Below are 14,390 nucleotides of genomic sequence, written 5' to 3'. Positions count from 1 at the left end.
AGCTGAAACAGGAGTCAAGGGCCTAGAGTAAAAATGCATCTGCTGGGACTAAGAGAACCATGAGAAAGACTGACTAAAGAAAACATTCAAAAAGCCCCCTAAAGCAACCATAAGGACAAGAGTCGGCTGTAATCATTTATGTGGCTTTTCTCTAAGAGCTGCCAGCTTTAACTATCTGCTGAACAGAAAGCACAAAGCCACCCAGGTATTACTTCTTCTCCCTCTCTCCATCTTTGATCCCGAAATGAAGCTAGGACTGGGAGAGATGATGAGCTGGAAGGGAGAAGCACCAGAGCCCTTGCACCACTGTAAGTCCCAGCCTGTAACAGGTGCCAGCTGGTTGAGGGGTTAAGTTGCATGTTAAATCAGGTTTGGAATTTTCACTGCTCTATCAGACTAAACATTCTGGTGACTGAATTGAGCCTGTGTTTCAATTGAAAGTAATAGTCGGATCTCCTTTTACCTAATAATGAGAGGAAAGGCAGAGAAAGCTGTCTGAGTGTTCCCTCCAGGGACACGAGGAGGTTATATTTTCTCCCACTATCCCGTTAAACTTTATTCAGTGATCACAATGCACACACATCATGCTTGCTGACATATTGTTCACATCTTTATTACCTATGCAATCACCTCAATGTTTTACAGAAAGTACTATCCAAATGTTGGAAAGGAGAAAAATAAGAAACACAGAGGTTAAGAGACCTTAGCAGATTAATAAGTGATAGAGCTAGAATTTAAAGCCTGATTTGTGTTTCTTAAGGCTTATTCCTTTAATCATTAGACTCTCTCTCCTAAATTAGAAAAAAAACACCATCTATTAAGTACCTACTATATGCCAGGAATAGTGCTAATGGCCTCACATATATGATTATATTATTTACTCCTTACATAAAGCATAAGTCAGATGCTCTTCTTGTTATCCATCAGAGGAAACTGAGACATAGAGGGTTTTAGTAACTAGTTAGTAATTAGTTTGAAATTACATGGGGAGCTCTTGTCTGCCTGACCCAAAATTTGTGTAGTTCATTAAGAAACAGAAGGAGATTGAGAGAGAGAGAGAGAGATTAATTTCTCCCTACTTTTCTTCTCAAATAAGTCATATCTTTGCTAAAATAAAATACATATGGAGGTCCTCCTAAGTATATAGCCAGTAGTAGTCACCAAAAAACCAAGATAATTATTAGCTATGGTCCCATGAAGAGGTACCATAAATACAGAAAGAGAAAACTAACAGTCATGGCAACCTTAGCCCATAATGAAGTGACCGACTCTGCATGACTCACTCTGAGTGAAACTGTAACATTAGAGAGAGGGATGCTCTGTCCTGTTTCCAGGAATATCCAGAGAAGTCTTCATGGAAAAGGTGAGTCATTAATAATAGTTTTATTTAAACAATTCAAGAACAACAGCAACAAAAAACATCCAGGTTGGGGAGTGACAGCAATAGCAAAATCACAGGACTGGGAATAAATATAACCAACAAAAGGAGAAAGCAGGGAAAACTTTTTTTTTCCCCCCAAAAAAATCTATTTGTTCTAGAAGAGTGGGCCATATGTTGTGGCTCCATTATTTATGCAGAGAGCTGCAGTCAGGCTGATGGATGTGAACATGATATGGTGGGAAATGAGAGGCCACGGCAGGTTCTTCATCAAGGGATTAAGCAATGAAAGTTATGTTTTCAAAATATTTGTCTGGGAGTGGTATTTGTCTGAGATTGAAAAAGAGAATAGAGTCAGTGGGAGTGACTAGAAATTGGTTAGAGTTACCCAGGTACAATATGGCACCTCAATTTAGCCTTTGCAGAATGGGCTTTCTTTCTTGAATGAGAGTAGAAAGGAATGGGGGTGGGAGTAGAAATATCTGGAATATAGGTATGTAGATATATAGATTCCAGATATGTATATATCTGCATACTCCAAGAGCTGTAGTCCTGAAACAATGTGGGAAATTTTTATCACTGTATATTAAATAGTGCATTTAAAGCTCATAGTTCAATGAACCAAAAGAGCAAAGAATATGGCAAATTTCCAGTATTTATAATAGTGTAGAGAAAAATCATCACGGTGGTACTGGGAAGCATGATGTGGCAGAAATAGCAGTGACTTAAGAGTCGAAATTATGTATTTTCTTTTGAGGCACACTATTGCTATGTGGAGAAAAATTGTCTTTCCTTTTCTCTTAACATTTTAAAACCAACACACAATTCTAGTTTGTTACCTGTGGCACCTGTCGACGGTAGAATATTCAAAGAAAATCCTGAATCTACTGAAAACTTAAGAGTAAATAGCTTCTGTTTAAAATTCCCTAACATACTTTCTGGAGTTGGAATGCTCCATCAAAACTCATCATCAAAACTTATCCATCAAAACTTATCATCAAAGGCTTTGTTGTGAAATGCCAGGATGCCACTGAATAAGGTAACAATGAGGCAGGGAGGAGACTCTTTTTGTTTTTTAACATCTTTGTTGTAGTATAATTGCTTTACAATGTTGTGTTAGTTTCTGCTGTATAACAAAGTGAATCAGCTATACGTATACATATATCCCCATACCCCCTCCTTCTTGAGGCAGGGAGGGGACTCTTAATTTGCCTAAAAATTCTCTTACAGTCTCTTGATAAGCTCTGACGTACTTTCTCGGTGGGGGGGGGGGGGGGCGGGGGAGGAGTGGTCGGTGAGAGGGGGTAAATCATTGCTGTGGTACATTTTCCAAATCTCTCACTGGCAATATCCATATTATAGTTTCTATTTGAGGTGTTGACAATGGAGGAAACATTACTAAGAATGGCTGTCATGGATCAGCCAATAAGGCTCGATTCGCCCTTTCCTTTCACATCCACTTGTCTGGTGTGTCTCTGACATGAAACAGAATCAACTCAGAAGGGGTGAAGGAAGGTTATCTAGGATCCCAGACAAATGTCTTTTAAGTTTGGTTTATTCCTTTGAATGATTTCTTAAAAATTGACCTTTCTGTTGAGACATTTTCTGGAACAGTAGGATATCTTATTGAAGCATGCCTGTTGAGAGTCTTTGAACGCCTTTTTTTTTTTTCCACAGCTGCACAAGTCTACTTCGGCTTTGGACCAGAAAAAAACAATGTGATATTATTTTTCCTCTTCTCTGGTATATTCAGTTTCCGTTCTCATGAATTATAATTTATGTGAAGTAAAGAAATGTAAGTGTATCTTTGAAATCAGGTGTTAATTTGTGTTCTCACTTTCAAAAACACTTTTTTTGTTTCTTTCTGTACAAATTATCAGTCAATTACATCCCTGTGGGTATAATGCACATATGACCGATCTCTTCAGGGATTTATGTCTGGAATAAATACATGCTGCCCTCACAAACCTGCTTCTGAATTGGTAATAGATACAGTCAATGATTTGGTTAAAATAAAAAATTTCTTGGGAACATCATATACACTACCTGGCTGGCAGTTCTACTGAGGTTGAAGTGATGAATCTACGAAAATCTTCTAACTGGTTCAAACGCTTTGTTCAAAATGTAGGGCCTTAGAGGTCTTATTTTTTTCATAAATTTTTCTTTTTTAAAAAATTGAAACAAGATTTCAAGTCAAGATTATTAAAATAAATATTGTGTGAGATATCTAACAGTGCAAATAAATTCGTAAGTCACTAGTAGAAGAGGACAGAGTAGCAGTGAAGGAAGTGATAAAAGCATGAAGAGTTATTCTAATGAAAAGCCATTTGAGAAAAAAATCCCAGGCCTGACATTCTTTTTACTCTAAGCTTTGTTACTGTCACCATCTCAATTCATTTTTAGTAACTTAAAATAGTTATGTCACTGTCAGTAACCTGTTATGCCACAGAAATGTTTCATCTCATTTTCTGTAGTAATTATTCTTGAGCCAAACAGAAATTATGTAAAAACTAAACAGGATCAATGCTAATAGCATTCTATAATACAATCCTCCTCCTATCATTCATTTCCTTCATTTTTTTTACATACTACTACTGTTCTCCTTCCAAGATTATTATTGAGGCAATGTTTGATACTAATAATATTCATTATACATGGCTAATTATATGACTCTACACAATAGGAAAAAAAAATCCTGAGTCACCCAAAATTACAATGGCAGACATAAAACTTTAGAAATTATGTTTGGTTAAGATGAGTCATTCTAATATTATGAAATAATATTTTATATTTGTCAAGTGCTTGATAATTATCCAGTTTATATGTGTATTATGCATATAAATATGCTGTTTTATTGAAATGTTCAATAAATATTTATTGTACTGTTTGGTGATAGGCATATAATGATGACTATGGACAGTCCTAACTCCCTGGATCTTGTGGTCTCCTTAGCCCTCCTCATGACACAGGCAGGAGTATTATTAACTGAAGTCCAGAAATCAAATAGCTTGCCCAGGCTTCAGAGCTAATAAGGATCTAAGGCATTCTTACTCCTAGCTCAGAGTTATATTAAATATACTTATATTCCTCAAATCACATTCCTTCAAAATAAATCCCACAAAGATAAGTTTTTATTGCTAAACAACATTAAAGACACTTTTGGCTTTATCTTCTTTGGATAAATTCAAAACACACATTAGCACATTAAACATTCTGAGAAGCAGCTCAGTAGAGATGCATTATTTAATTCACTGAGTCCCAAACTATTAACATCTCACTGTACATAGTTTTTGGACACAATACATCACACTTATGTTTTCAAGGGTTAGGCTTGTGATTGCATTTTCTTAGTCCATTAAGTAAGAGAATTGTCAAACCCATTCGCCTCCTTGCCTGGAAATCCCTTTGCCAGAGGAGCACTGATTGCCATCACGTGGCACCTCAGTATTGAATAAATCTCAGAACAGTGAAGTATATAAACTATTGTGCATATATATCTTTGGAAAGGAAGAAAAAGACTTTACAAATTAGATTTAATATTATCAATATTTAATATTTTATAAGGAGTTCAGTCCTTCAGATATTGTATGATGACACAATATTTTACAACCACACCATGAATACTCAACCTTCTAGAAAGGAATGCCTCAAACTAATTACATTTTGTTTTCTTCACCATTTGGGTCGATGGATGGGTAAGAAAAACCCATGTCTTATGCAGTAGTGCTATAGTAAGGCGTTACCATACAAAACTTTTTTCCATAAATTCATCTCAATGTTGCTGTCATGCAATCTTTATAAAAGAACACAGTCTTGATAATTTATGTCACAGTTTTACCTGGAGATGATAAGGCGCCATTACCAATGAGCTTTGCTGTAGCAAAGTTTAAGTGTAATGTAGTATTTACTAGAATTATTAAACTGCATAATTTATTTTTTAAACCACCTTATTGAGGTATGATCAACATGTAAAAAGCTGTACATATTTAAGGTATACAACTTGGTGGATTTGGAGATAAGTATACACCTGTGAAGCCATCACCACTATCAAGGCCATAAACATACCCATCATCTCCCAAAGTTTCCTCCCACCTCCTTTATTATTATTATTTTGTGTGTGTGTGTGTGTGTTATAAGAACACAACATAAGACCTACTCTCTTAGCAAATTTTAAGTATACAACACAGTACTGTTAGCTATAGGCACTAGGCGATTTAGTATGTCTCCAGGACATACTTATCTTGCAAGACTGAAACTTTGTACCCCTTGATCATCACTTCCTCATTGTAGATGGGATTGTCTTCTTCATTTGTTTTCCAGATAGTTCGTTGTTTGTGTGTGTGGAAACACAACTGTTTTTTGCATGTTGATTTTGTATCCTGTAAATTTACTGAATTTGTTTATTAGTTTTAACAGCTTTGGGGTGCAGTCTTTAGGGTTTTCTATATACAAGATTATGTCATCTGCAAACAGAGACAATTTTATTTCTCCCTTTACAATTTGAATGCCTTTTACTTCTTGGAAACACAGCATACCACCAAAACTTGTGGGATGCAGCAAAAGCAGTTCTAAGAAGGAATTTTATAGTGATAAATACCTACATTAAGATAAAAGAAAGATCTCAAATAAACAACCTAAGATTACACCTCAAGAAACTGGAAAAAGAACAAATAAAGCCCCAAGCGAGAAGAAGGAAGAAAATAATAAAGGTTAGAGCAAAAATAAATGAAATAGAGACTAGAAAACAATAGAAAAAAATCAATGAAACCAAGAGTTGGTTTTTTGAAAAGATCAGTAAAATTGACAAACCTTTGTCAAAAAAGACTAAGAAGAAAAGAGAGAAAACTCAAATAAATAAAATTAGAAATGAAAAAGGAGATCTTACAACTGAAAATCACAGAAATACAAAGGACTATATGAGACTATTATGAACAATTATATGCCAACAAATTGGATAAGAAAAGGATGGATTAATTTCTAAAAACATACAACCTACCAAGACTGAATCATGAAGAAATAGAAAATCCAAACAGACCAATAATAAGGAGATTGAATGAGTAATCAAACACCTCCTAACAACAACAAAAAGCCCAGGAACAGATCGCTTCAGCGGTGAATTCTTTGAAATATTTAAAGAAGAATTAACCCAATCCTCAAATTCTTCCAAAAAACCAAAGAGGAGGGAACACTTCCAAACTCATTTTACAAGGCCATCATTACCCTGATACCAAAGCCAGATAAGAACACTACAAGAAATAAAATTACAAAAAATAAAATTTCTATAAAGCTACCTTGAATGCTGGTAGCCAAGCTATGGCCCGTGATCACACTTGATTCTTTAATGTTTTATGTATACATAACCTTTGAAAAAAAGCTTGAGGAAAAATCTAATCATTATCTGTTGGACTGATATTGTTATTGAATGTATTATTTATTTGAAATATGCTAAATTGTCAAACAGCATGAAATATTCATTTTATCCAGAAACATAGACAATTATGAGTAAACAATAGAAAGAAAGGCCCTAGAAGTCTTGAAAGCTCAGGATTGCAGAAAGTGTACTGACCAGAAGGAAAAAGACAAATCTGCTGCTGGCTAGGCATGCAATGTTAAGTGATTAATTTCCTTAACCATTTTAAACCCTGGTATCCTTATCTTTAAAGTGTGAATATTAATACAACTCCGCTTAACTCAGGAATACTATGAAGAAAAATTATGCTAACTCATGTAAGACATTTTGTAATCTAAACATTATACTCTTAAGGTCATTCTGTTAAATAAGCAGAGGCAAGCAGTTTCACCAAATTACTCCATGAAAATTATTCTACCTCTTAAGAGTTGAAGAGCTAATGGAAAATTATTAATAGAAGGACCTATGTTAGGATAGGCTATGATATTCTGTGGTAGCCAAAACAAACAAAACAAAAACTATGGTTTAACACAATAGAAGTGTATTCATTGTTCATGCTATATATTTAACATAGATCAGCAGAGACCTCTATGCCACATAATCACTCAGGGACTGACCTGATGGCCAGTATGACATCTCAAAAATATCTTCTGAAGTCTCAGCAGCAGGAAAGAGAGACTGGAGAATCGTAGGTGGGATTTTCACTGCCTGAGCTGCTCAATGATCCATTAACCCTTAATTGCATTGGGGCTAGGAAGCATAGGAGAGCAAATGGATTTTGTTAAGCATTACTGTTTCTACCATGGTACTTAGTTGATGTTAGTGAGAAAGAGAGAGAAGGGGGGAAGGTTTCTAATAACAGTCAAAACAGCATTGCAATTCTGTGAATCTTTGATTTGCCAACATCAGCTGAGTAGCCAACAATTCAATTTAATTCTGACACTCACTATTTGGAATTAGCACAGTCCCCACTACTTAAGGGCTTAAGCCTACAAGACTGCCCCCACTTCAGACACCAGACACAAATTCCAGGGCCCACTTGTACGTCTCACCAACCAGCAATAAATAAATAAATAAGTAAATAAATAAATAAACTTAAGCCCCATCCTTAAGTTTGGTAATTTGCTAGAACAACTCACATAACTCAGGAAAACACTTTACTTATGTTCACTGGTATGTTATAAAGGATGCAACTCAGAAATAGCTAAATGGAAGAGATGCATTAGGCAACGTACAGTTGAGTAAGGTGGGTGCATGGAACTTCCATGTTCTCTGAAGGCACATGACCTTCCAAAGCACATCAATGTGTCACCAACCCCAAAATTCTCTGAACCCCGTGAGGTTTCATAATGTAGGCATGATTGAATAAATCATCAATCATTAGTGATTGAACTCAATCTCTAACCCCTTCCCTTTCCTGAAAGTTGTGAAGTGAGGCTGAAAGTTCCAAGTCTCTAATCATGCTTTGGTCTTTCTGGAGACCAGCCCAATCCTGAAGATATCCAGGAGCCCTAGTCATCAGTGATATTATTAGCATACAAAAGACACTCCTGTCACTCAGGAGATTTCAAGAATTTTAGGAGCTATGTGTCAGAAACCAGGAACAAAGACCAAATACATTTTTTTTTTATCATTCTGCACATTTTAAAACAAACAGAACTCACCCCATATATAAAAAATTAATTCAAAATGTATCAAAGACCTAACTATCAAAACTAACACTGTAAAACTCTTAGAAGAAAACCTAGGCATAGAAATTTTTGACTTTGGATTAGAAAATGGTTTCTTAAATATGATACCAAAAGCACAAGCATCAAAAGAAAAATATTGATAAATTGGATATCATCAAAAGTAAAAACTTTTGTGCTTTGAAGGACATTATCAAAGAAGTAAGATGACCATCCATAGAATAGGAGAAATTTTGCAAATCATATATATGTTAAGGTACTCAACTATGATACACAAAGAATGCTTACAACTCAATAATAAAAAGATAACCAAAATTAAAAGTGAGCGAAGTGTCTAAATAGAGATTTTTCTAAGGAAGATGATACACTAACAGGCAATTAGCAAATGAAACGATACTCAACATCATTAGCCATCAAGAAAACACAAATCAAAACAAGATGAGCTATCACTTCACACTCACTAGGATGACTATAATCAAAAAGAAAATAATAACAATTGTTGGTGAGGATCTGAAGAAACTTTTATACATTGCTGGTGGGAAAAAAATGTAAAAAAAAAAATGGTAGTTTGACAGTTCCTCCAAAGGTTAAACATAGTTACCATATAACCCAGTAATTCCACTCAGGTATATACCCAAAAGAAATGAAAACATATGTCCATGCAAACACCTGTACATGAATGTTCATAAAAACATTATTTATAATTGCTAAAAAGTTTAAGGGACCCAAATGTCTATCAACTGATGCAAAAATAACATGGAATATATCCATACAATGGAATACTCTTAGGCTATAAAAAGAAATGGAGTACAGATACATGTTACAATATGGATGAACCTTGAAAACATGTTAACTGAAAGAAGCTCACTAAAGACCACATGGTTTATGATTCCATTTATATGGAATATCCAGAACAGGCAACTAGAAAGAGACTATAGATTAGTGGTTGCCTAGGGCTGGGACAGGGAAGAGGAGGAGTTGAGGGAAAATGGGGAGTGGATGCTAGTAGGTACAGGATATTTGTGGAATGAAGATAATGTTCTGAAATTGATTATGATGATGGTCGAACAACTGCGAATATACTAAAACCCATCAAATTGTACACTTTGATGAGTTGTATGGTAGATGAATATCTCAAATAAAGCTGTTTAAAAAATAGTAACCACAGGAGAGTAAAAAAAAAAAAAAAATCACTGGGAAAATTTGTGTTTGCTCTGAATGCTCTTCCATATTTTAGTATAGGGTGTTTTCAACACATGCCCTATACAATTCTTTGTAGAGCATAATATAGATATTAAAAGAGAAATTTTTTCAACTAACAGTCTTCAATGTGATATAACAAATAAAATAAAACTTTCATTTATATTTATTTTATATTAAAATTAAAAAGAAAGAAGTCTAGTTTTACAGAAATTTAATGTACAAATTGACATGTGTACTCTCACTTGTCTTTGGGGGGTCTGAGGGTCTCAGGCATCAATTGATGGCATTCAGGATATTTTAGAGGAAGAGAGTGGAAGTTCAGCAGCTCCATGGCACCTTTAGATTGATGCACCTTCTGTCCCCTAGAATAAATATTGCAAAATATTTATCTCTGTGTGGTTTAGATGATATCATCTTAAAGAATAAGTTTATCACTTGTCTTTTTTAACTGTCTCATTTGCAACCTCAAAAAGTAAACTAGATAACAGAATTTTGTAACTGATTTTCAAAAAAGTCTTTCAAGTGAATATCTTAATATGAGTTGGTGAACTAAAAGTCAACTCCTGTGGTGGCATGGATGAAGGTGTGGATGGAAATCTAGAGAAGGAGAGAGGAGAGTGGGAGACACAGACCAAGAAATACATGATGGAGAGACAGAATGTGTATAGAGGCACAGCAATGAGTCAACAAATGTGGTTCAATTACCTATTACATAGAAATATCGTGTGAAAGTTTTGAGGATATAGAAAAGAACACAAACTCTCTGCAGTTATGGAATACATGGTTTGACATTGAGGTTTGGGGTTTCCAATAATTAAACTCATATCTGTAAGTAAATAATTGTAAATAGTTGATTAATGGAAGTATGAATTTACTTTCCCTAGATAAGTCAAGACAGGCTTCAGATAATGGTGATTTTGGAGTTGGCTGTTGCTGGATGAGAAGGAGTTTGCTAGACTGAAAAAAGAATGAGGAAAAGGCCCTAAAAGCAGAAGGATTTACTGTATGCAAGTCTCAGAGGGAGAGAAGCGGTTATTTGGTGGATGTTTTCAGTGTAGCAAGTACTCATGATGTTTGATGGAATGGATAGAGATTCTGGGATGTTCCATATAGTCTGGATTATGAAACAGTTTACATTTCTCATACATTAAAAACCACAACAGGAATAATCTACCACAGTTGAGTAAATTGCCATATTCCACAAACTCCTTTAAATAAAACTGCTCTTTAGCCCTAGAAACATATTGTTTCAAGTTTTCACACTCTACATTGCCTACCCTTTACTTCTGAGTTCAGTAAAACATTCTGATTTTAGCTGTATCTTCTACAATATTTTCATTTGCAATTTTTAAAATATCAACTTGCATTCCAAATATTTCACATCCATTTAATTCCATCACTTGATATTAAAAGCTGTCTGACCTTAGTAGGAGAAGTTCAGCTCTCAAAATAAAATGTGTTCTGTGAAGAAAAATCCATTTCTAAGACATATAACCACAACCTGTTTGTAAGCAGTATTTTCCCCATGGATAAAGAGGTTACTTTAGATAATTCCAATAATAGCTATTTTAGGTAAATATTAATCTTAGAGGTTAAGCTGTTTTATAACCTAAAAATAAATGAGATATATAGAGAAGCAGCCTCAGCAACAACAATACACACACACACACACACACACACACACACACACACACACACAACTTTCACTGCTCTAAAATTTTCCAAAGAAATTATTTAATTTACTTTGAAAAGTTCTTATTCTAGGCCAAATATCCTGATTATTTGTAGCTTGGGGAGGGAAGTGAGTGTCACAAATCATCATGATTATGAGCTTTAATATGTCTCGAAACAGGAAATTTGTCTAGGTCTCTGGCACCAAACATGATTTTGTAAGAAATATGTTGTCTGGATGTCATGACTTCGTAATCAATTTCAAATAATTGTAGTAGCAAATACAAGTCATAGAACTAACTCGGCCAGAAGGGTGAGGGATTCCCTGCCTTCACCAGTGTGCTTTGTCCTCCCAGCTGTCCTGCTTATGTCATTTGACTCAGGTCAAGTTCATAAGAACATCTTCTGGGACCATGGAGCTGCTTGGCATTGAGAAATCTGTCATGCCTAGACAACTGATTCCCTCCCATGTCAGCATTTAACACTGAGAATACATCTGTGCCCCACAAAAAGCAGAGCAGATTTTTTATAAATATTTAATTATCATGCCAATACTTTGTCTCATTTGTATGAATACTTGAGATTGAATATTTGGATTACTCTTAAAGTACTGTGACCTATGAGTGGCTTTGCTATCTCATGGAAATGGAGCTAACTATACTAAATTTCTGGTAGAAAACCTCAGAGACTATATTAAAACCTGTAATCTATATTTCTGAATTTAACTTAGAACATGTTACAAGAAATTGATAACCTGTAAGTGAAGATAGAGTTTTTGAATAATCAATTGTTTTGCAAGAACCAAGATGAAATGGGGAGGTTTTGTTTTATTTTTACATATAAAAGATGAAAAACAAAAAGATCTTTACCATATTGAAATACAAAACATCTACATTTACATCATGGGAGATTTCTATGAGACATTCAAGAGATGAAAATATAGTTGTTGAGAAAAACAAAAACACATTTAAGTTACTTTGTGGTTTAAGATGGGCTTATAACTGTAAGAGTGCTGTCTCAAGATAGTTGTATAGCAGCTATATCTTCTCCTTTGGACTTTACAGGGAGATGAAGAATGAAATATTTTATAATCTTCCAATTTTTATTGAGCACAACATGCCAAAATTATAATTATGGAGGAAACAAACATAAAAACAACAGCTAAGTAACAAATCAACAGTGTGGCTTTGAAAAGTACTGCCCACAGCCTATGACTTCAACAGGGAAAAGCAGAGATGGGGTAGCATTTGAGGTAAAAATGGTATAATATTTTATTACCTCTCTCTCCTCAGAAGCCCCTTATTGGAAATCCATTCAAAAGAGAATATGTAAAAAGCAGTAGAACTACAATCCTTCAAGAATGTTTTTAGCACTACCCAATAAAATTTCTACAAGTCCACAAAGCATTTTGTCTTATACAGAAATAAGATAATAAGCAAATGCTCTATGAAATTTATAGCATCAGGCAATTTACCTGAGTTAATCACTCAGTTAGGGAAGAGGAAAAGCAGGGTTTCTCTAGCAGGAGGAATTAAGAAGACAAATAAAATTCTGTGTGGAGTCTAGGAGATGGCTGTTATTTGAATAAGACTTTTCTCAATAGCTAAAAGCTTTATGGTGTACTGTACTATGAGTTGGAATATTTAGTCCTTGTCATCTATAATTGTTTTCATATTTGCATATGGATGGTTAAACATTATCTAGTTAAACACACTACCAACAGTTTAACAGGGCTAAAATGATGTCTTCGGTTTGTCAATTTAGTAACCACTGTTTAACTGGAATGAATTGCTCAATTGGCCCAATCCCTGAAACAATACAGAGGCTGTGTAGTGAAGGAGTAGAGTGGAGTAATGTACTTTACCTGAGTGGAGTGGAGAGAAGTATGGTAGAGCAGAGTATAGGCATTTATTATAAACATGGGCAAAACCACCCCTACTATTTGTGAAGTCTGGGGCATGAGTGCAAATAAGGGCACACATACACTATATCTAAATATTTGAAAGTTATATTTGGTTTTTGTATGATTGGGTCTGTTGATTGACTAAGGATATCTGGGTAAGTATAAAGTAAACATATATAATTCATAATTTATTATAATTGTATCCCATAAATTTATTTGTGCCTTTCAGCAAAATCATGAATTATGCTATTATTACCAAGATTTTTACATGATTTGTGTTCTAATGACATCTAATGATGTAAAGAACTAAAATAATTACATTTAATTATATTCAGAGTTCATAATACTTGAGTTATTTTCATCAAGAAATATACATTGAAACAAATGTAAAAATTAAATTAAATTAATTAAATTGTCTTTCATACATGCCTCAGAAAGTTATATTTTCCTCTAAAACATTCAGTATTATCTACTAAAGTTATAGGCAAAACAAATTATACTGGACAAATATAATTTAAAATCTAGATTTTGTATACAACTGAATTTTTAAACTTTTATACAGTCTATATTTTTAGTAACTTTGGAGTATAATGTATAAAAATATTGAATTACTATGTCATACACCTTAAACTAATGTAATACTGTAAGTCAAATATACTTTGATTACAAAAATGAATTGAGTCCTACTAAATTATTTTATAAAAATAAAACCATTCATTATTCTAACATTCAGTAGCAATCCAGATGGCCACATAGAGAATAACTTTACATATCACATACAACTATTGCAAATATCATGCTCCTTCTTGAAAACCCCCATACTACAAATTGGAACACTGAAAAATGATATTTTTTTAGGTAAGAATTTGTTGCAGTCATGCTATCTGAGAGAAGCGTTTGGCAATTTTTTGTCTTTTCCCTTCACCTATGTGTTTCAGCTGATCACATCCTTCCTGTACTTTGAGTCAGTGTCTGTCTTCTATGTCAGCAGCCCAGTCACTGACAATAATGGGTTTGGATATAGGATACAGAGCAAAAAATGTGCAGAAGCATTTTCCTGCAGCCTAAGCAGTATACAGTCAAGAGAGCAGGTGTTTTGGATTGTGGTAGTGCTGTTTCAGAAACAGAGGCATCCAC

This window comes from Eschrichtius robustus, chromosome 6, assembly GCF_028021215.1.
Source record: "Eschrichtius robustus isolate mEscRob2 chromosome 6, mEscRob2.pri, whole genome shotgun sequence".
NCBI classification, from domain to species: Eukaryota; Metazoa; Chordata; class Mammalia; order Artiodactyla; family Eschrichtiidae; genus Eschrichtius; species Eschrichtius robustus.
The sequence above is the reverse complement of the archived record's forward strand: the minus strand, read 5'-3'. Positions refer to the sequence as shown.